This window comes from Pteropus medius, unplaced genomic scaffold (genome assembly GCF_902729225.1).
Source record: "Pteropus medius unplaced genomic scaffold, Ma_sr-lr_union100, whole genome shotgun sequence".
Lineage (NCBI taxonomy): Eukaryota > Metazoa > Chordata > Mammalia > Chiroptera > Pteropodidae > Pteropus > Pteropus medius.
The window spans coordinates 2,100,782-2,122,330 of NW_024341893.1; the positions used below are offsets into that span (position 1 = coordinate 2,100,782).

The 21,549-nt window shown below is 36.7% G+C and overlaps 1 pseudogene; it reads left to right on the forward strand.

Moving 5' to 3' along the window:
• The first annotated feature begins 3,750 nt into the window (after positions 1 to 3,750).
• Positions 3,751 to 3,869, forward strand: LOC120596848 (uncharacterized; annotated as a pseudogene).
• Positions 3,870 to 21,549: the final 17,680 nt, after the last annotated feature.

Sequence of the window (21,549 nt, forward strand, 5' to 3'; positions counted from 1 at the left end):
TCCTGCTTTTCTCTGAATGCCATTTGCTTGAAATATCATTTTCCACCCTTTCACTCTGACTCTATATTTGTCTTTGGAGCTGAGATGTGTCTTCTGGAGGCAGCATATGGTTGGGTTTTGTTTTTTGATCCAATCTGCTACTCTGTGCCTTTTTATTGGTGAGCTCCATCCATTTATATTTAGGGTGATTACTGAAATATGAGGGCTTCCTATAGCCGTTTTATATTTTGCTTTCTGGTAGCTCGGTGTTTCCACTGCTTCCTTGTCCTGTGTTTCTGTTTTATTTTGGTTGCCTCTTGTGGGTTTTCCCTCTGGTTCTTCTTGTTTTATGTTATATACTTTAGTTCTGAATCTTTGGTGTGTAGTTACCATTACAAATATGTAAAGGATAGTTACATATATACAGTCGTGCATTTTCTTTTGCGCATGTCATATCTCTATTCCTCTTTGCGAATTTGGATCTTTGAATCTTCCTCTTTTCAATCACTGTGGTGTCATTTTGTCCCTATGTATGCTGAACGTTCATTACTATCTTGCTATAGCAATTCTCTTCTTATTGTTTAAGCTTATAATGCCCTGTTCTTAGTAAGGGTTGCACTCGTCTGCTTCTATTTGCTTGATAGTCACCTTACTCGTAATTATGTTTGGGGTTTTTTGGGGTTTTTTGGTCATTTTGTTTTAGGTGAGCTGACCCCTTTTAGTATTTCCTGTAGTGCAGGCCTGATAGTGGACAATTCTCTCAACTTTTGTATGTCTGGAAAGGTCTTTATTTCTCCTTCATAAATAAAGGAGAGCTTAGCTGGATGGTAGTTCCTTTCACTTAATAGTTTGAATATGTGGTTCCACTCATTTCTGGCTTGTCAGGTTTGCGCTGAGAAGTCTGAGGATAATTTAATGTGTTTTCCATTATAGGTTACCATCTTCTTTCCCCTGGGTTCCTTGAGAATTGTCTTTACTTTGATTTTTTATAATTTTAATACGATGTGTCTGTGAAGGCCTTTTTAGGTTGAGATAATTGGGTGTTCTGTTGACTTGAATTCCAAGCTCCAGCTCATTCCTTAGATTTGGGAAATTCCCGTCAACTATCTGTCTGAAAATGCTTTCTAAATCCCTGCTCCTTTTCCTCACCTTCGAGAATGTCCATTATTCTTATGTTTCCTCTCCTGATACCAGATAGTTCTTGAATTTCTCTTTCATTATTTTTCATTCTTCAGTTTCTCTCTTCTTCCGATTTATTTATAGATTTGTTTTCGATATGACTGATCCTTCCCTCCATTAGGTTGACTCTATTTCCCATGCTTCCTATTTCATTTTTCAACTCTTGCAGTGTGTTCTTCATCTCCAGAAGTTCTATTTGGTTCTTTTTGAAGGTTTCAATCTCCTTGCTCTGCTCATTTGGTGTTTTTCCATTCCTGAATCTGTTGATATAAATTGTTTCGGTATTCACTGAGTTTTTTAGACATACCATCCTGAATTCTCTGTCATTTGTCACATATTTCTATGTCTGTAAGTTTATTTTCTGAAGATTTTTCTCTTTCTTTCTGAGCTGCCTTGTCACCTTGGTCGTTCATGGTGTTTAATGGACTATTTCTCCGGCTGGGCATTAATGGAAGTGTATTGTTTTTTTCCCCAGAAAGATTTATTATATAAGGTTCTCTCTTCAGTTTGTTGCAAAGAAGGCATTTTTCCTTTGGTTTTCAGTAGGTGGCACTTAAGCCTCTTGGATCCCTGTTGATATAAAGTCTTAATGATGACTTTGTTTTTCTTATAGATGTTTAATAATGCTTGCTAAGCTCATTCTCAGTCCCTGTCGGTGTTAGCAACAGTTTCAGTAGCATTTGCTCGGATTCCCCTGGGGCTATGTGGTGTTCGGTCTTGTAGGATATGGAGGTAGGGGTCGTCTGGATTGTGGGTTGGGGTTTGCGGCTCAGCCTCGGTTTTGCAACTGTGGCTGGTAAAAGTCAACTGCTGTTTTCTGCTGTCCCTGCTTCTCTGCTTTCTGGCCCGATACCTGGGCACTGCCACCTACAGCTCTCCCAGGAAAGGCTATTCAGGGAACTCGCCATACCTTCTCCCCTCCCCTTCCTCCAACAGGGAGCTCAGGCTGTGAGAGGCAGCTTTTTTGTTTCTCCCAGTCCACTGCCTGTTACCTGGTGTTCTGACCTGTGGTAGTTCTCATGTGCAGACATGCTAGTGTGCAATCTGGGTGTTTTTTGTTGAGTTTTAGATGTTCAGCTTATTGTTGTTTCAAGGAGGAGATCTCGGGATGTCTCTCACTCAGCCATGTTTCTCTAAACTCCTGCCCTTCTTTTTCTTGATTCTTAAAAGTTTAGGTCATTGATTTAAAATTTCTTGTTTAATATAGGTGTCATACAGCTATACATTTTCCTCTTAGCACTGCTCTAACTGCATCTCATAAACTCTGATGTTTTGTTATTTTCTTCTAACAAAGTATTTTTTAGTTTCATTTGTCATCATATTTTGACTCCAATTATTTAAGGGTGTATTGTTTAATTTCCACATATTATTAAATTTTCCAAATTTCCTTGCTATTAATTTTTCGCTTCATTCTATTTTGGACAGAACCCAAACTTGTTTTAGGGCTTATTATATGTCCCACCATGAAAAATGTTCCCTATGTAGTTAAGAATGTATATACTATTGTTTTTAGACAGAGTATTCCATTGAATTGTTAGGGCTACTTACCTTATAATTTTGTTAAACTCTTCAAATTCCTTCGTGATTTCGTCTAATTGTCCTACCTATTGTTGAAAGTGAGATTCAAGTATAGTTGAACGTTCTATTTTTTCTTTCATTTTGTTGAGTGTTTGCTTTCATATATTTTAGGGATCTGTTGTTAACTGATATATAGTTATTAGTGTTATATCGTAATGATGGATTGACCCTTTTATTTTCGTAAAATATCCCTCTTTGTCTTAATTAACACTTTTTGCCATAAGTCTTTTTTCTAATATTAGTAGAACCACTCCAGCTCTCTTTTGGTTACTTTGCATACTCGTATATTCTTCCACTCTGTATTTTAACTTATTTGTTTCTTACAAATGTGTTTCTCACAATTAGAGCACATTTTTTATTTTTAATCCATTCTGCCAATATTCGTCTTTTAAATGGGAGAGTATGTACTCAGTTCACATTTAATGTAATCACTGAAAGAATTCACACTTAAAAAATTGTTACTTATTTTCTATATGTCTTAGTCCCTCCTCCCCCCGATTTCTTAGTTATTGCCATCTTTTGTGTTCAACAGATATAGAGTACCATTTGATTTCCCTTATTGTTTCTTTCACTATGTAATTTTTTAGTTATTTTTAAATGGTTTTCTTGAGAATTACAATTAACATCTCAATTTGTAATAATCTAAATCAGGTTAATACCAACATAACTACAATAGTATAAGAAACTATGCTCTTGAATAGCTCCACCCCTTCCCTATGCCATAATTTGAACGCTTAAAAAAAAATTTAGAACAAGTATCCAGAACCTTAACAACTTTCTCAAAATTGAGGAAACCTAATCTCACATGTGACAAAAAAGGCCCAAAAGCAAATTCCATACAAGAAATTATATGACTAAAGTTAATGATAGTTATAAAAACAATATAAATACATCTTAAACAAATGCCTTGAAAACAGAGAAAAACTATACCATACTATTCAAAAACATGCTAAAAGGAAGAAAATACTTTGAGATATGAGCGATCACAAACAAGAATTAGAAAAACTCAGAATTGTCTATGGCCATGCCACCCTGAAGAAGCCTGATTCCATCTGATCTTGGAAGCCAAGCAGGGTCGGGCCTGGCTAGTACTTTGATGTGAGACCACCTAGGAAGACCAGGTGCTGTAGGTGTAAAAAATAAATAAAAAATAAGAGATTGTAAGCTGACAAGGTCCTTGCAATCTGTGAGGTCAACCAAGGGTTGCCTCGCCTAAAAAACAAAAACAAACAAACAAAAAAACCCTCAGAATTAGGTAATAGATTCACAAGAAAATTTCAAATAAATGAAAGATAAAGAATACCAACTTAGAAATATGAGAATAACTCCCACAGATAAATGTTAACATAAAGAGAAATTAAGAAGAATTTTTAAAGGATATTAAAATGAGAAACAAATCAATCTATAGTCATTTTATCTAGGCTTCTGTACAAGTATTATAATTAATGCAAAGGTGAAAATCTTTCTTAAAAACCTAAATCAGATTAGGAATCCTGATTATTCTTAGAAAACAATTAGATTTTATAATGAACCACAAATTCTTATTGGAGCTGATCTTCCAGGCATACTAGCTTCATGTCCTATTAGCACCAATCACTAACTCTAATCTACATGCTACCCGTCACTCACTCAAACCTCATTCTCCCTTGAGGGCTCTGCATGTGTAGTTCACGCTCCTTGGAATGGTCTTGCTCATATACTCAAAAATCCTGAGCCCTTGCTTGATGTCTCTGCACAAATGTTACCTCCTCAGAAAAAGGTTCCTGACCACGATACGTTACCTAAATTTGCTCTGTTCCTATATTATGAAGGACTTACTGTCCTTCATAATATAGTTCACTATCTGATATTTACCTATTTATTTGTTTTCATATTTACCTCTTCCTTAATATGTATAATCTCCATTACTATAGAAACATATCTGCCATATTCAGTATTACTGGATTGACTGTGCCAAGCACAGTATGAGACTCGAGAGTATCCAAATACTTGCCAAATATATAAATGAATGTATTCTTAGACAATGAAACCACATTGAAAAAAGATCTAGAAAGAATCTGGGTCCATAATACAAATAAAATGGCTACATTGCAGAAGAAGGAGTATGTGTAACTCTATACTGAGAGGGAAATATGAGAAAAATAATGTGGTAAAGTTAATGAGGTTAAGAGGAAATTCAGTGGGTATCTCATCCTGAGATATTTCTTCTCCACATTATAAGCCTTTTCTTCACTCAGAAGGGAGCTTTCCAATCAATGTTTCAAGGGTGTGTTTACCAAGTGTGTTTACCACCTGAGCCATCAATTACACAGATGACTTCTCCTCCCTGACTTGCTCTTACTTACCTGTATATCACCTTCTTGTTGCTTCCCTTACAACCATCCAGGGTTCTTTCTCTTGTTCCAATAAGGTAATTACATCTGGCTTAGAAATGGAATGGCCTGCTTACAAAGGAAAAAAATGCCACAAGATAAAGAAATAAGTTGTGACTAGTCAATATTAAAATTACAATAATCAAAAGGTCATAATGATATTGAATATTTTAGAGAAGAATGAGAGAAATAAACAACAAGAGATCAATTAGGTAAGGTAAATTTTTTGTTTTGCTGTTTGTTTAAAATTTAAACTCTTATGTCCTCTAAGTCTAGAGAGCAAACATAATGTAGCTGAAGACTCTGGAATCAATTCCTGCCTCTGCCATCTTCCAGCTGAGTCTGACCTTGAGCAATTCACTTAAACCCACTATACCTCAGTAACCTCGCTTGTAAAAGAGGAATTAAGTCAATTAATCCTCTCAGTTATTTTTATCGGTTAAATCACATAATGTGCTTAGAATGACTACTACAGAGTAATCATGTTAGCTATTAACATTATCGTTACATTTTTATGTTAACTAGAGAAAACAAGAAAAAATAGCTATAAGATATTCATTCCATTTTGAATGTAATTTTCATGGACAACAACTTTCAACCACAAATCAGATGAACTTTGTTTCAGAAAATAGATTGCTTTTGGTAGAGTTTTAAGTGAATTGCAATATCCAATCCACCACTATATAACTGTAGAGGCTTTTTTGATAATGAGAGCAATTCTGGACCCTCTGTAAAGCTCATATCTCTAAAATTGGATCAGATAATAAAATGGAGTATTATAGCTATGAAGAGCATAAATAAATGAGAAACTTGAATCCTTTCACAATAGTTATACAATATATGCCACAGATTTCTAATCTAGTTGCCTGGTCATTATATAAGAGAGGGGAAAAAAAATAAAGGAACAGAGGGAGATGTGAATGTTACTGAAGGATAGGTAAGATGAAGGTGTTTAATGGTATTGCAATTTCTAACCTAACCTAACAAAGCTCAAAGCACTTTTTTGGGAAGAGAAAAAACAAATTTACCTAGTTTCTTTAAAGGTAGCCCTAGAAATCACAGTGGGAAAAAACCCACATTGTAAGTTAATCTAAATTATTTGAGGCTGATAAACATACCTAGTGAGACCAAGTTACCACAGTTCTCCATCATCACATCCCTGTACAGTCTTCTGCAGAAGGTTGAGACATTTCCATTCCTGCTGAGAGAAGTCTACAGCCACATCTCTGAATGTCACTGATCTCTGAAACAGTAAATACATGAAATACTGGGAAAATTAAAAAAAAAAAACATTTCAAAAGTGGAAGCAGAGGAGATGAAGAACTTCTATGCAGGAAAAAGAGCAATCTGGGAAGCATGCAAGCTGGCAATCTATTATATGGAAGGAGACTCAAGTAGTATGTATACATATTTTTGAAGAAGGCTGCTGACAGATAAAACATCTTCCATACTCTCGGATATTTCTAAAAATCTTAGCCTTTTGAGAATGGACAAAATAATAATGTTTCCCTACTAAATCAAATAAGAATGGACAAAATAATAATGTTTCCCTACTAAATCAAATAAGTGTATACAGGAGTAATGTCCAAGTAATATCGGCTTCATAAATTCTCAATAAATATAAGTTACTGAAGAATATTTTTCTTTTAAGGGAAGAGAAAATTTTAATCATGGGATGTTTTTCTCCAAATTTTAGAAATCTGAGTTGCATAAAATCAAGACTTTCTTCAAGCATCCAGTACTTCGGATATTACTATAAGCATCCTTACTTGTTTCAATAAATCCATGTTTTGGCACATAACATATTTTACAAATACATCAGATTTAATCATTATACAGTTAGGGTGTACAATTGGAAGGTCTTCCCAATTCTAAGATTCTATTTTTACCTACTACGTATAATAATATTCATTTTTGTTACCATATACCATTTCTCACTGAACACTTGCCTCATTTTGAGTGTGACAGGTAACTACATTGATTACCAATGATCTCCATCTCCTGGTACTTATGTCCTCGTGTAATCCCCTCCCCCTTGAATGTGGGCTGAATATAGCGAGAGTGAATTGTTTCTGATAAAGAGAACATAATACAAGTGATAGAATGTCACTTCCAACATTGTTATAAAAGACGATGATTTCCACATTGCTTGTCCTCTCTTGCTGTCTCACATGCTCACTCTGATGAAGCCAACTACCATGCTGTGAGCTGCCCTATGGAGAGGCCCATAAAACAACAAACCAACAGCAGTCTCCAGCCAACAGCTACTGACAAAGTGAGGTAATCAGTCCAACTGCCATAAAGAAATGGATCTTGTCAACAATCACTTAAATGAGCCTGCATGCAGATCCACCCAAAGTTGTGCTTTAAGATGACTTAAAACCCTCACCAACACCTTGAAAGCCTTGTTAGAAACCCAGAGCAGGGGAACCAGATTTCTGATCTACTGAATATGTGAGATAAATGTTTACTGCTTTAAGTTACTATGTTTCGAGGTAACTGACTATGCAATAATAGATAATATATTGAGTTAAAGAATACTGAAGAAGGCTGGTCAATTAAATAGATATCACACAAACTTAACATGTCTTACTTACAACAAAATAGCCTTAGTATTTATGTCTTATGGCTTTCCTGCCAATCCATGACCATTTTTAAAGGCCCTAATCATATACTTGTCCATACAAAGCATGCAATTTCACCTTTCATTAAGATTCACCTTATCTATCTGGAAAGCTCAGGTCTGCAGAAAATTTCAGTGTTACCATGGATAGTTAAATAGAATCATTGTCTCCATTTCACCAAACCAAAGACCTGCATAGCATAAATCCTTACTGCAAAGAACTTAACTCCTTCACTACTTCATCACTGTACTTAACAGAAGAATGGGAACTTAAAATATGTTGACTAATTTGGTTAGTAATTACATAAACAACAGTTAATTTAGAATAGGTCACATACAGAGAGCACTAGGTAATTTGGCATTACATTTCACTGGAATAAGAGCTGGGAAACAGGTTGTCTGAACGCCCTTTCTTTTAGGAAACTTCAGAAAAATTGATGAAAATACTTACATGATCTAAAACACACATACATATTTCAACAAGGAGATAACATGAACTTACACGGGCCATAGTTTTAGACCTACAAGAACAATCAGTCTTCTGGGTTCCTCTACCAGAAAGCAGAGTCCAGGAACTCCAGACCTGTGTGAAGAGAAAGACTTTGAGACTAGTTGTGCTTTAGTGTTTCCCCACTGGACTTGTTAATGTTATAATTATGTTCTTCCATTCCAGGTTCCAAATCACCTCTTATCACACACAATTTGGATAAATTAGGATTCTGGAAAAATCCATTTTCTCACTCAATTCCCAGGAGTCTCAGGTGCAGAATCATTTATGCATTGAAGCTAGACTCAGGTACTTCAGCAAGAAATTTTCTGGTCAATGTGCCATTGTGGTGAGGCTGGTCTGGACTTGAGATTAGGCAACACTGTCTTGCTTTGAACAGATCTTCCTCATTTCATTCCCATCTTCAAGACTAAAAAGAATCCAGCAACACCATCCAACAAGAACCATTTCTGAGGCCCTTGAGATTGGGTGAAGTTGATCAAAATATTACAGATAGACAAGAAATGTCTACCAAAGCTTACTAGTCAAATACATGACAAACCAACATTGCACTAGAATATAAAGTAATCACTAAATGTTAAATAGAAAAGAATATTTAATGACATGGAAAATATTCAACATATAATGTCAATAGAAATATCAGGTTAACCATATATTTTTATAAAATGTAAAAATATATTAATACACAGAGAAGAATGACAGACAGACAATCATAAAACAGAAAATAGAGAAAGTCTGGAAATTTAAATAAGGGATTTTTTAGAAATCACTGAATTTTTCCAGTCAAGATGAGAGAGTAGGTAAAATCTGTGCTTGCCTCCCCTCATGATCACATCAAAATTACAACTACAGAACAACGATCATTGAGAATCGCTGGAAGCCTTGCTGAACAGAAGTGCTTTAACTAAGGATATACAGAGGAAGCCACCTCGAGACTGGTAGGAGCACAGGCTTGGATCTGGCTAGTCCTGCACCCACATATGGTGGTTAAAAATCAGGAGATATCATGGCTGCAGAGGTCACCCTGGAGAATTGAGGGGTCCCAGCCCCTCACCAGGTCCCCATCCCAGGGTTCCAGTGCTGGGGAGAGAGGTCCCCATAACTTCTGGCTGTGAAAACCAGTGGAGATTGTGGCTGAGTGAGACAGAGAACAGCTAGAATCACAAATGCTCCTCTTAAAGGGCCCACGCACGTACTTACTGCTGATAAACTCATTCACTCTGAGCTTCACTGCTGCAGCTGGGGGGGTGGTACCAGGACCACATGAGGAGGAACTGAGTTGTCTGGCTTCAGTGCGGGGGCTGGAGGCGGGGCTTTCTCCTAAACAGAAGTGCTGGCAGAATCTATTGTTCCTTTGATGAGCCTCCCAAAGCACAGATTCAGGTGGTCACCATATCTGAGTCTAAATCAACCTGGCTAACACCATTTACCATGTCCTGGTGATTCCCTGAGACCCCGCCCTACCCAACTTACAGGCCCATCTAAGCCACTCCCAGTGACTTATCCATACAAACGGCCTGACTTGGCTCAAGCTGCAGACTTTCCTAAAATTTCTCAAAGGTTCACAAATCCCAAACAAGGAGCATCTGGCCTTGGCATGCCCGGTATCTCTTGCTGAGCAGCTCCAAGCCTGGCACTAGCAGCAGCAGGGTTCGGTTTGAGGCTTGGCCTCTTGAGGTACCTCTAAGCCCAGCATAGGTAGTGGCCATCTGCAGAATGCAGGCCTCAGCTAACAGATTAGCCTCCTGCAGGGACCTCTAAGCCCAGCCAGAGTGGAAGATATCTGCAGATCACTTTATGGCTTGTGCCAGGTGACCCTTAGCAGAGCATTGGCAGTAGCTAAATTTGGCCTGCACAGGGTCCCTCTCAGGAGGGCCAGCACATCCAGTGGCCAACTTCAGACTGTGCCAGAGTACCTCTCAGCTGCCTCACACACCACACCCAAAGGGCAGACTGGACAGGCACCAGAGCCCTGCTAAAGTGAATCCTGCTTCACAGGGTCAGCCCTTGCACAACAGCTCCTCCACTGTAGTGACAGCCAGTCCTCAACAACCAATCAGTCCAAGGGTCAATCCCTCCTCCTGTGTAAACAACAACCAAGGCTCAACTACAACAGGAGGGCAAACACAATCCACACAAGAAACACATGCAACACCCGGCTCAGGTGACCAGGGAGACTGTGCTACTGGGCCCCACAGGACACCTACTACATAAGTCCATTACACCACAGAGATAACTCTACCTAATACATAGAAACAAACATAGGGAGGCAGTTAAAATGAGAAGACGAAGAAACATGTCCCAAATGACAGAACAGACTAAAGCTCCAGAAAAAGAACTAAACAAAATGGAGACAGCGATCTACCAGATGCAGAGTTCAAAACACTGGCCATAGAATGCTCAGTGATCTCAGTGAGAACTTCAACAAGATGAATAGGAAACATAAAAATGGATAAAGAAAACTAAAAAAGAACCAATCAGAAATGAAGACTACAATAAATAACTGAAATAAAGAATACATTAGAGGTAATCAGCAGTAGATTAGATGAAGCAGAGAATCAAATCAGTGATTTAGAAGATAATATAGCAGAAAACACCCAATCAGAACAGCAACAAGAAAAAAGAATCCAAAAAAATGAGGATAGTTTAAGGGGTCTCTGGGACATCAAGTGTATCAATATTTGCATCATATGGGTACCAAAAGAAAAGAGCGAGCAAGGAATTGAAAACCTATCTCAAGAAATTATAATGGAAAACTTCCCTAACCTGGAGAAGGAAATAAACATACAAGCCCAGAAAGCACGAAGAATCCTAAACAAGATGAACCCAATGAGGCCCACCACAAGACACATCATAATTAAAATGCCAAAAGTTAAAGAGAGAATCTTAAAAACAGCAAGAAAAAAATCTGTTAATTACCTACAACAGGGCTGTCAGATTTCTCAACAGAAACTTTCCAGTCCAAAAGGGAATGACATGAAATATTCAAAGTGATGAAAAGCAAGGACCTACAACCAAGGTAAATCTACATAGCAAAGCGATCATTTAGAATCAAAGGACAGATAAGAAGCTTCCCAGACAAGAAAAAGCTAAAGACTTCATCAACACAAAACCAGTATTACAAGAAATGTTAAAAGGCCTTAAGGCAAAAGATAAAAAATATGATTAATAACATGGCAATAACTACATATCTATCAACAATTACTTTCAATGTAAATGGATTAAATGTTCCAATCAAAAGACACAGGGTAGCTGAATGGATAAGAAAACAAAACCCTTATATATGCTGCCTACAAGAGACTCACTTCAGATCAAAAGACACACATATATTGGAAGTAAATTAAAAGAAAAAGATACTTCATGAAAATGGAAATAGAAAAAAAAGCTGGCATAGCAATACTTATAGCAGACAAAATAGACCTTAAAGGCTATAACAAGAGACAAAGAAGGATCCAGTAATCTCACTTCTGGGTATTTATCCAAAGAAACTCAAAACACTACTTCAAAAGGACAAGTGTATCCATATGTCCACTGCAGTATTATTTCCAACAGCCAAGACATGGAGGGAACCTGGGCGTCCAACAAAAAACAAGTGGTACATATATACAATGTAATGTTACTCAGCCATAAAAGGGCGAAATATTGCCATCTGGAACAACATGGATGGACCTAGAGGGTATTGTGCTGAGTGGAGCAAGACAGAGAAAGACAAAATGCCATATGAATTCACTTATTTATGGAATCTAAAGGACAAAATAAATGAACAAATGAAACAGAAACAAACTGACAGAGAACATTGTGATGGTTGCCAGAAGAGAGGTGGGTTGGGAGGACAGGTGAAAAAGGTAAAGGGATTAAGTAGTACAACTTGGTAGTTACAAAAATAGTCATGGGTTGTAAAGTATAGCATAAGGAATATAGTCAACAATATTGTAATAACTGTATTGTGTCAGATGGAAACTAGATTTATTGGGGGTAATCACTTTGTAAGTTATATAAATGTCTAATCATGTTGTACACCTAAAACTAATATATTGTATGTCAGCTGTAACTGAAAAATGTTTTATTTAAAAAAAGTAATGAATCACTGTGTAGTGTTTTTTTTAAGTCAATATATGAAACAATCAAATAAGACTAGTGAAAATATAATATATACTTCTGCCAAGATCAAATCTGACATCAGCTTTCCTCCTTTATACTTTACTTTGATTTTAAAAAGTAATGTCATAATCACTGTAACAACTGACATTGTAACTTGAAATGTGTATGCGCTTTTTAAAATAAATTTGAGACTTTAAATTAAGACTGTTTTACTAAATGGCTTATATTTTGTTTCTTTTGGATTCCAATACCTGAACTCACTTTATCATTTCTTCTCAGATATGGTGGAATTCTGTCTACAATAAATTGGGGGAACAGTCCCTGCATGATATATTTTGGGAGTTGATGACAGTCTCAATAAAGATTTATTTCAGATCCTTTTGAGATAAGAATTTTGTTTCTAATCCTGTCAGTTTTTCATGACATCCTCCAGATAGTTGCTGAATGATCTAATTTTGCTATGTATCTAAAAATCACTAGTACGAGATCTGTAAGATATAAAGGTTATAGTAAAAAAATCCATTTACTGCCAAACAGAACCCATGTGCTCAGTATAATTTGTTCTTATCCCAACTGTCATAGTCACACTGATGTCTCCTTTCTGTGAAACACAAGGCAGGTCACCTAAATCTCTCCAGTGGCCTTTACCACACACTACCTTACAATTAAATTCAGATTTTAACTTCTTTCACAGATTGTAAATACTTTGAAAGAAGCAATTATTTCTTTTTAGTGACTATATTACTCCAAATATTACATCTTCCAGGTCTGGCATATTTTAGATAATTAAAAGTATGATTTTTTTTTACCACAAAATATCACTTCTAGAAAATTTTTAGTAACTACAAAAGTTCACAAAGTATATGCGAAGGGTGTTTATCAGAGAGTAACTGATAGTTCAAAATTAAAAACACAAATCTCACAGTAGGCAAAACATGTTAAATATACTACAGTCTGCTATACTGTGACATACTAAGCCATTATTAAGGGAGTTTTAAACTATATAATTGATGAAAAACAATATTAAAAGAATTGTTCAGTGAGAGATTTAACAAGGTATATATAATTTAGGAGATGGCATACCATTGAAATTAAGAAAACAGGATCTGTTTTCAGACTTTCTGGAAGTGATAATGAGCTTTGGGCTACGAGAGTTAATAATATCTCAATGCCTATTTCCTCATAGAAAAGGAGGACTAAGAAAATCACTTACATCATATGACAGTTTTGAAGACTAAGCAAGATAGTCCAATATAAACACTAAAAAGTACATCAGGATGACTAATGTAAATTATCTACCATTATTGAAGATGAAAATCTTTCCATGTCTCTTATCTTTTATTATAAAAGGCAGTTAATTCTGGTGTTTGTTGTTTTTATTATATTAAAACTTGTGCTTCTTGGGCTTACTGTTCTTTATTATTCTATTTTTTTGAATTTCAGGACCTATATTTGAGAAAATAGAATTCTGCTTGATAAATCTATTATATAAAGAGATTATCAGATAGGAAAAGAGAAAATGTTCTCTTCCTCAGTCCCCAGCAGCTACAGAGATCAAGAAAAAGTCTATTCAAAATCATAAACCTGTTCAAAGAAAAGCATGATAAAATTGAGACTATTAACTGGAGAATGACTATTATTCTTCTGCACCACATGAAGATTTATGTAAATATATATATTAAATATATATATAAAGATATATATATATCTTTATTTTCTGGTATAATAATTATCTTTGGAAATATCGTTTGTACTTGCAAAACACCTAGAAATCAGAGATTAGTGCTATTTTTGCTGAAAGTAATCTTAAATCTCTGCATTATTAATTCTGAAAGGCAGTCTTACATAGTAATATGGTGCCCTAGTAATTAAGTTTTAGACATTTCTAATAATTAAAAGGTATAACTACTTGGAACGCTTTTCAAACAAGTAGATCCCTGGCCCTTCCCTCATTTTCCTACAGAGATGTAAAGAAATCTATTATTAGATTAGATTTCTTTTTCAAACTATGAGTTGGACTCTGTCTCCTTTATTTAACCAATTCTATTCTGCCAAAATAAAACCACATAAATACGATGAAATAAAAATTGAAAAAGTATACAATGAATTATGAAAGTGATTATCTCTAAGCAGAGAGATTATGGTTGTTCTTGCTTTCTTCTTAATAAATTCCTTAAGAAATATTTTTTTTGCAACAACCCTGCATTAATTCCATCATCATAAATAAAATACAAAGATATTTCAAAGTATTAAAAATATTTATAGACATCACTTTGGGGTAGGCTATATTTTTCTCATTAAAAAATTTGGAAATACTAAGCCTGCAATGACAAATCAATGTAATTGAAATAAATACCACTTATCTGTTCTTGAATATTCTTTAGCTGTACTGAACTGATACAATTAAAAACATTTCACTATAATCTAACACTAATGAAAAGGAAAATTCCCTTTGCAAATTAATGAAAATATGTATAGCGAATAGGTAGAAAAGTCTTAAGTACACAAAAATTCTCAATAAATATGGTTAAACCCCTTCCTTTCTTCTCTTAATAACCAAATAAACTATTATTTTAGATATAACCCTTCTAAAACGTTTTTTAAAAACTCTTAAAATGAGCTGCATATATGCTTTCAAATTTCCTTGGACACTATTATCTAAAATATGAAAATCGCTTAACATTACATCAGTCATTTTGTTCTCAAAATGACTATTATAAACAGAAATTTTATTAGCTTCATAATATTCTATCTCATCGATGTGTGATTTTCCTTAGCCATTCTCATTATGTGCGAAATCATTCCAAGGTAGAACAATCTTTGATTGCACATCAAAAACCCAGTTCTAAATCTTCTGGGTTATGTATACCTTTGAAAAATACATTTTTACAATTATATGCAGTAATGCTCTACACATTTACAACGAATTTGTGGTCCCCTGCAAGCCCATAAATACAAAGGACCCCTGCTTCAGAACACCTGTTTTGGAAAACTTCAGGGTCCACCTAATTCTCCACCTACTACTTTGACGCGCAAGCACGCATCGCAATTAACTCCATATTTTTGTTACTTCTGATTTATAGAAATCTTAAGGGCGAATGATCTAGAATAAACATATGTTGAGCATTTATTGTTCTAGCGTCCGTGGCTACATCCGCTGTGATCCCATACATATAACCAAAATGAAGTAAGAATAATGTGGCAAACGGCAGGTTCCTGCTATCAGAATTAGGGAATGCTGTCATTCTCAAACACATATTGAACCGCGGAGAACTTCCTGGGAGGACCACCCCAGGAAAGAATCCCATTCTTGGGGTCTCTCTATCCAAAAGTTTTTGGGAGCCTATTGATCTAAAAACTCCCAACGCAATATGCAGATGATGTATTGTTAATAGAATGGTACATCTGAAACTTTACAGTTATTAACAAGTGTTATTCCAATAAATTTAATTAAAATTTTAAAAATTAAAAAAATAAAATTCCCATCCTAACAGCCGGTCTGTACTCTCTTCTAGGAAGATGTCCTGTAGGATTCAAAACCTGATTTCCCAACGGTAGCCATATCTCTGTGGCAGCGGAAGATGGCTAAGATGAGCGCAGCAGCAGCAGCAGAGGCCAAAAGCTGTATGTCACATGACACCACAGAGACACCGCAACCCACTCTCACACAAAGGACAGGAACCCAGTCTGTCACACAAGGACGACCACGCACTTCTCCCAGCCTCACGACTGCACCCACCGTCAGGGAGGCGCCCCGCGGCGCTTCACACGCCGCACGGCCTCACAAACACACACCCTTCTGTTCTTTCTCACCCATCCGAGTCCTCTCTTGCGCTGTTCAAACACCCACCCGCCCGGGTGGCGGGTGGACGTCCCCTCCCCAGCTCCGGGCTTTCAGGGTTGGAGCGCCTCCGCAACCCCACTCTCGCCGCCATCCACAGTCCGAAGCAGGCCTGAGGCTGCGTCTGAGGAGTCTTTTCCGAAACGACCCACGACGACTTCTTCAGATGGGTGCCAGTCTCGGCCGGAGCGCGTAACGAAGAACTGGAAAGAGGAGCCGTCGGCAGAGTTTCCTCGCGGAAATGGGAGCCAGAGTCCAGAAAGACCGAAAGTACAGCAGCTGACGCAGCCGAGCCCCGGGGGCTTCTGGGAGAGGCCGCCCGGACCGCGTGCGCAAGCGCAGACCTGCGAGAGGCTGGCGGTCGAGACCTGAAGCGGAGAGCGGTGTCTGTGGTTACCCGGGCCGGGAGGAGGCGAGTCCGGGTGGCACCAGACTCGGAGTTCTGAAAAAAGGACTGTGGAGCTCTTCTTTTCCGAGGGGGTGGGGAGGGGATGTGTATGTTGGCGGGGGTGGAGGGGTTCCGCCCTGGATGTGACCGTGAGGATCCTGGGGGCGTGTGAGCACCTGATTGTGGGATTCATAAATCTATCCATACTGTGTGTTTGGGTATGTATTTATACATACATTGGGTATATGCATGTTCAGGTGTGTGTTTCTCTTTACTGAAATGCTCATTACACCTTAAATGTCACAGGTGCTTACCATTATATTTCCATTTTAGAGTTAAAGCTTCTGAGGTAAAAAGAGGTTACATATCTGTACATAGTTATTGCGTGCTTGCCTAGGTCTGAGCTCCTCGAGTATGGGACTCTGGGTCTGTTATATCCTGTGAAATAGCGACAACCTATTTAGTAATATATGGTAATGATAATATTTGTTACCACCGGAAAGGGCCTAGCTTGTCCAAAAAAGTGTTAGGTAAATTGTCTAGCACAGTGTGTGTGTGAAGTTACATTATACTGTCCAGTACATTACATTCTTCGTCCTTGTACACATTAAAGATGGATTGAATAATTAAAAGTGGCAAAAAACTATCTGAAGAAATATCTTGTAAATATATTTATTTTGGTTTAGGCCATAGGTTTTCTAAACATAATGAAGGAGAGAAATCCTAATACGTGTATATGTGTGTGTGTATACATATATATGCACAAACACAGAGAGAACCTCATATTTGTAAATCTTAATAGTTATAAACATTCAAAATATCCAAATGGTAAAAGTAAACAAAAACTTAACATGAATTTGGGGAAAATATTTATAACGGGTTAAATGGAGAAATAGCTAATTTATGTCTCTCTCCCTTAATAAAATATTGGTCAGTATCCTAAGAGAAAAAAGAATAAAGATGAGAAATTCACCATTCACCAATGCAAATAGTAAAAAACATTACAGTCACAACCTAAGAACTTCTCAATCATGTAGGGGAGGAAAATATTCTCTCTACCTGAGTTCTTGGCTGAGACTCCTGTAATATATGACAGATTAAGAAGAGCAAATACAGTTTATTAATCTGTGCAGGGCAAATCACCAGGAGAAACCTAAAACAAAAGCAACTCAAAAGGCAGCTTAAAATTTCAGATTATATAGCATTTTCAACAAAGAACAACGAATTTGTAGAGAAATGACAGGACAAGGAAAAAAGTTTTAGGCTTCCAAAGATAAACTGTGTAAAGGTAAATATATAGGAGCAAACTAATGGAGTGAAGTTTGTTTGCAGATTCCTCTGATGCCATCTTTGGACTGAAAAGGGTTTGTCCCCAGTAAAAGAATTTCCTGGTTGTAGGCAGAAAAGGGAGATTTTTCTGTGTTTGAAGCTTCTTAATTCAGCTCAAAATTTTAGGGTGACATACTCTGGTTTCCTTTAATCACTTATCTCTTCCATTAAATCAGTTCTTGGATTTATTGCTCATGAATTTCCTGAATCATTTTATGCATCTGCTACTTCGAAAATCGTTCTCAGCAGCCTCCGTCCCCTCAGTTGAGGTTAGACTCTGATAAAGATGAACCGGAAGCTTAAGTAGTCAGAGAAGGTCTGTGGGAGGAACTAGAGCTTACAGAGATTCTCACGTTCTGCATCATGGCGAGAACCCTACAGGACGAGCTTTATGTTTATAATAAAGTTCTGTGGTTCTAATTTCCCTTTCCATTAACTTTCTTTTCCCTTATATAACAACCCCTCCATATTGGCTTGCAGGTCAGACTCAGCACGTGGCCTGCCATGTCTGCATGCTTTGGGTTGGCAACTTTTTCTTTTTCCTGAATAAATCCTTTTGATGACAAAACACCTAGTTTGTATTATTTTTCAGTTGACAACTCTTCATACTTTTTCATAGGCTATCACCTCTTTCATTAGCATCATTGGTCACTTCCTCGCGTATCAGGAAAATACTATGATACATTATGTATTGTGGTTGTCCCTAGAACTCTTTCTGGTCCTCAGTGACTCTCTTCAATTAGACAATAGGCCAGGATGCATTCCTGTCCTCTTGGTCAGGTACAGAGGAAAGAAGGGGAAAAATCCAAACTTTGGAATTTCTAAATTGAGGACTAGGTGGAAGCCTACAAATAATTACTCATAGCAAGGTTTTTATGCTCCTCTGAAGTGCGTTTAAGGTTGTTTAACTTTCTAGAAGGAAGAAGAGGTCTTGATGGAAGCCAATGGGACTATCTTAGAGGACTGCGGACAAGGTGCTCGCCCACACACTCTGCTCAGGGTGCCTAAATCCGAATGATAAAGTAGAAGTTTATTAATTTAAAACAAGAGGACAGTTTGTTCCAGTTTTAGCTTGGAGGTATAAGGAGCTGGAAAGTGCATTGCTCTTATATTTAAAACAAGAAAAAAAACTGGGAACAGTACAATTCATGAGTTTTCCTGAAACTATTAGTGATTTGAGGTCACAGTGCAAACAACTACCATGAAAACTGGTGAGTGAGACAGGTCTCTTTTGGGACCTAAGCATTTGATTCCTGGGACAGATGCCACTGAATGCCATAAAAGCTAGTGAAATGTGTCATCTAGAAATTTTCGATGAACCAAAGGCAAAAGGTGGTCTAGTGTGAGAGTGGGAAGCACCAAGGGCAGCAGACAGAGGCTCACTCTCTCCTGCAAACTTCTCCTCCAGAAAACCCCACCAGATCACCCTCCCACAGGAAAGTCAGGGAGATTCTAAGAAAATTTCCCTCAATATGTCTATTGGCCATCTGTATGTTCTCTCTGGAGAATGATTATCCTTTTACTTTTAAACTACATATGTATAAAGAAATATTTACCTCAAGTAAGTAACACATTCATCACATCACATAGTTACCTCTGTATTTTATGGAGGAAATCTTCAGATCTCTTTCAGCAAATTTTAAGTATATGATATAGAATTATTTACTATAGTCATAGTGTTGTACAATAGATCCTCAGAATTCATTCATCTTATAGCTGAAAGTGTGTATCATTTGCTCAGCATCTCCCAATTCCCCCCATTGTCAGTCCCCAAACAACCATTGGTTTACTCTTTCTTTGAATTTGACTGTTTTTTAGATTCCATCTGTAAGAGATACCTTAAAGTCTTCATCTTTGTCTCTCTGGCATATTTTACATAGAATATATATTTTTTCTTTATCCACTTGTCCAACAGACATTTATGTTGTTTCCACATCTTAGCTATTGTGAATAATGCTACAATAAACATGGGAGTGCAGATGTCTTTTTCGGATCCTGATTTTGTTTTCTTCAGATATATACCCAGAAATGGGTTTGCTGAATCATATTACCAGTTTTCTTAAAAAAATTTTTTTTTGAGGAACTGCCATACTGTTTCCATAAGGGTGTACCAATTTACATTCCCATCATTAGTGCACAAAGGTTCCCTTTTCTCCACAAGCTGCCAACACTTATTTCTTCTCCTTTTTATAATAACCATCCTAACAGATGTGAGGTGGTATCTCATTGTGGTTTTGATTTACATTTCACCATAAGTGATATTGTGATATTGAACACCTTTTAGTATACTTGTTGGCCATTTGTATGTCTTCTTTGGAAAAATGTCTATTCAAATCCCTTGCCCATTTTTAAATCAGCTTGTTATTTTGCTATTGAGTTGTATGAGTTCCTTATATATTTTGGAAGATATACCCCATATCAGATATATGGTTTGCAAATATTTTCCCCCCTTCAGTAGGTTGCCTTTCGATTTTGTTGATTGTTTCCTTTCCTGTGTAGAGCTTTTTAGTTTGATGTAGTTCCACTTGTTAACTTTTGCTTTTGGTGTCACATCCAAGAAATCTTATAAAGACCAATGCTAAAGAACTTTTCTCCTATGTTTTCTTCTATTAGTTTTTCAGTTTTGAGTTGATTATTTAAATCGTTAATCCATTTCAAGTTAATTTGGTGAATAGTGTAAGATAGGGATCCAGTTTCTTTTACATGTGGATATCAAGTTTTCTCAACACCATTTATTGAAGAGATTATCCCTTTCCCATTGAGTGTTCTAGGCAAACTTGTAAAATACTAGTTTACTGTATATACCCGGGTTTATTCCATGAATTACATATCCATTTATTTGTATCTTCTTCAGAGTCTTTAGTGTCAATATCTTATTGTTTTCAGTGTAGAGATTTTTCAGCTCCTCAGATAAATTTATTCCTAAGTGTTCGTCTTTTTTTTCCTTTTGATGCTATTGTAATAGGATTAATGCTATTACAATAGCATCAAAAGGGAAATAGGATACTATAGGATACTATACAATTTCTCTTTCAGCCACTTCATTGTAGATGAATAGAAATGCAAATGACTTTTGTTTTTGCATTTCAGGTGTATTTATTACCTGAAGGGAGCCAATACAGAACTTGTCTAATTAAAAAAATAATAATAACCTCAAGATCGAAACGTGGCATAACCAGTAGTGCTTAGAATATAGAAAGATTTTCATTAATTCCTTGTAAATGTCTGTGTAAATAAAATAGATTATAACCACTTCTTTCCTGGCTACGAAACCAAAAGTCAAAGAAAACACCTATGAAAGAAAGCAAACAGGCCAATTATGATTTATGGCTCAAGCTAATAGCAATTTCTTATATTTTTAGTATTATCATTGCCTTACCATATACTATTTACTATAAAACATTTCACATATACATACAAATATATATAAGTATGTATACTATCTTATATTCATACACATTACATGCTTCTCTAAGGAACCCAGACACTGACTTCATAAACACCATCTAGGTCCACTTGAAAGGAACAAAAAAATGAATTGCAGGTTAAGGAGGGATTCTGGGTGTGCTCAAGATCTCAGTGTGCCTATTCTCCAACTAGGAAGCCAGAGTCCACATCTTCCTGGGAATCCTTGGCTGGAGTAGAGAGTGC